The sequence below is a fragment of the Sus scrofa genome, chromosome 13 (assembly GCF_000003025.6).
Source record: "Sus scrofa isolate TJ Tabasco breed Duroc chromosome 13, Sscrofa11.1, whole genome shotgun sequence".
In the NCBI taxonomy this organism is placed as follows: Eukaryota; Metazoa; Chordata; class Mammalia; order Artiodactyla; family Suidae; genus Sus; species Sus scrofa.
The window spans coordinates 108695182-108697793 of NC_010455.5; the positions used below are offsets into that span (position 1 = coordinate 108695182).

At 37.8% G+C, this 2612-nt stretch overlaps 1 pseudogene; it reads left to right on the forward strand.

The window, feature by feature from the left end:
- On the forward strand, positions 576-2245 carry LOC110256331 (annotated as a pseudogene).

Consider the following 2612-nt stretch of genomic DNA (forward strand, 5'->3'; position numbering starts at 1 on the left):
TTCTCTGAATGTTTGATTGAATTTGCCTGCAAACCCATCTGGTCCTGGACTTTTGTTTTTCTGGAAATTTTAAAATCACAGTTTCAATTTCAGTACTTGTGATTGGTCTATTCATATTTTCTATTTCTTCCTGGTTTAGTCTTGGAAGGTTGTACCCTTGTAAGAATTTGTCCATTTCTTCTAGATTGTCTATTTTATTGGCATATAGTTGCTGGTTGTAGTCTCTTATAATTCTTTGTATTTCTGTGGTATCAGCTCTAACTTCCTTTTTGTGTTTAAATTTATTGATTTGAGTTCTCTCCATTTTTTTTTTTCCCCCTGATGTGGCTGGCTAAAGTTTTGTCAACTTAATTGACCTTTCGAAGAACCAACTTTTGGTGTCATTGATCTTCTCTGCTGTTTTCTTTGTCTCTATTTCATTTATTTCTTCTCTGATCTTTATGGTTTCTTTCCTTCTTTTAACTTTTAGCTTTGTTCTTCCTTCTCTAGTTTCTTTAAGTGTAAAGTTAGGTTGTTTGAGATTTTTCTTGTTTCCTAGGATAAGATTCTATTGCTATAAACTTCCATCTCAGAACTGCTTTTGCTAGTCCCATAGGTTTTGGATCATTGTATCTTTGTTGTTTTTGTCTGTAGTATCTATTGATTTCCTCTTTAATTTCTTCAGTGATCCATTGTTTGTTTAGTAGCATATTATTTAGCTTCCAGGTATTTGTGTAGAAACTTTTTAAATGGAGGAAGGGAGCTAGGCAAGATCTTATCCATACTGAGATTATCTTTCATTCATTCAATAAGCATTTGTGGGGCAATTACTATTTGCCATGCATTGTGCAATCACTGAACTCAAGGAGCTAGTTTAGTGAAAGAGAGACAAATACTTAGGCAAGCAGTGTAGTGCGATGTCAGGAGTATCTATGACACACTTACGGGATCCTATAAATTAGTACTCAGCCCAGATAGGGTAGATCAGGAAAGACTTCCCATAGAAGTATTGTGAACTAGATCTTAAAGGATGAGTTGGCTAAAGTAAAGGATAATGGAAAGCTCTTTGCGGCCAGTGCTGTGACATGTACAAAATAAGAACAACAGACTGAGTCTGAAAGTAGTTCAGGCACAGCTGGGAAAGAAAGTTTGGAGAATTGTGGAGGATTGGCTGGTGGTGGTACAGCCTTCAGGACAAGCCAGCTGCCAGGCTGCCATGATCTTACCTGTGCACTGATTCACCTGTAACAAGTTCATTGGCAACAAATGGGAAGCTTACTTGAGGCTGCTGCAGGCCAAATACACCCAGGAGGATGCCCTGCATGCACTGGGCCTGAAGCACTACAGAGCTGCATGCTGCTGGCCCACATAGACCTGACAAAGAAGCTGCTCAGTTATGCACCCCTAAAGAAGTGATGGTGCTGGAGCCCGATCATGGTTTGCTTAAAACCTCCTCCTTTATGGAACACTCCCCTTTCTGTAGTCTCCTCATTCCATTTTAGGGTGGCATGGAAGAGCACATGACCCAACCCAGAACAATGCAAGTCCTCTCTCTTCAAGATCTAGAGTTCTAAGGATCAGGTGGGCCTGTAAATACCAAAAGCTATGTTTCCTTACAGGTGGACCAAGCCTGCCTGCAAATAAAACCTATGTGAAAAAAGCAGAACCAGAAAAGATAAGACATAATGCCATTTGCAATTCCTAGATCTAGCTCTGCCTAGAGCCAACCCTGAATTTTTTCAGTTACACGAACAAACAAATTCCTCATTTTTCCTTAAGCTATTTTGTGAGGCTTCTGTCACTTGGAACTGAGAGATGACTTACATAGGCTAATAAGTCTGAACAGTGACGTGGTAATACCTTTGGAGAAAATTAACTCAAAGCGAGGAAGTGCCCTAAGTTGCATCTTAGACTACACTAACCACATGGAAATGGGCTGAGGAGGGGGAAAGTCTAGCACGAAGGAGATGTGGCTGTTGGAATGACCATCAAATTCTCTGAATATTTCTAATAGTTCTTAAATGTATATGTTCTAAGCACAACTTCCCTCTTGTTTTTAAATAATCAAATTATTTTCTTATTACAGAAAATTCAGAAAATACTTAAAAGCAAAAATAAGGCAATAGAAAATCCCCAAATCTACCCTCCAGAAAGAACCACTGTTGAAACTTATGTTTATACTTCTAAACTCTTATGTGTGTGACTGTCTATCTGTGTGTTCACTTAGGTGAGAAAATGTATTAAATAAATGAGGTAATACCAGCTATACCATGCACCTGGAGTATACAAAAATTGCTGATCTGGAAAAAAAGAACATGTTGTATGAAACTACAGACTTAACATTTTTCCCAGAACAACAAATCATTGAGCAGCTTATGATTTTGAATCATATTTCTTCTCATCAACTTCAGGCTTCGAAATGTGAACTTCATGTTAACCTGAGACTAAGTACATGCCAAATGCATGTTACAAAGATGTCATATTACACTGTTTTTTGGTTTTTTTGCTTTTTGTTTTTTAATTTTTTTATTATTCAATGAATTTATCACATCTGTAGTTGTATAATGATCATCACAATCCAATTTCATAGGATTTCCATCCCACAACCCAAGCACATCCCCAACACCCCAAAC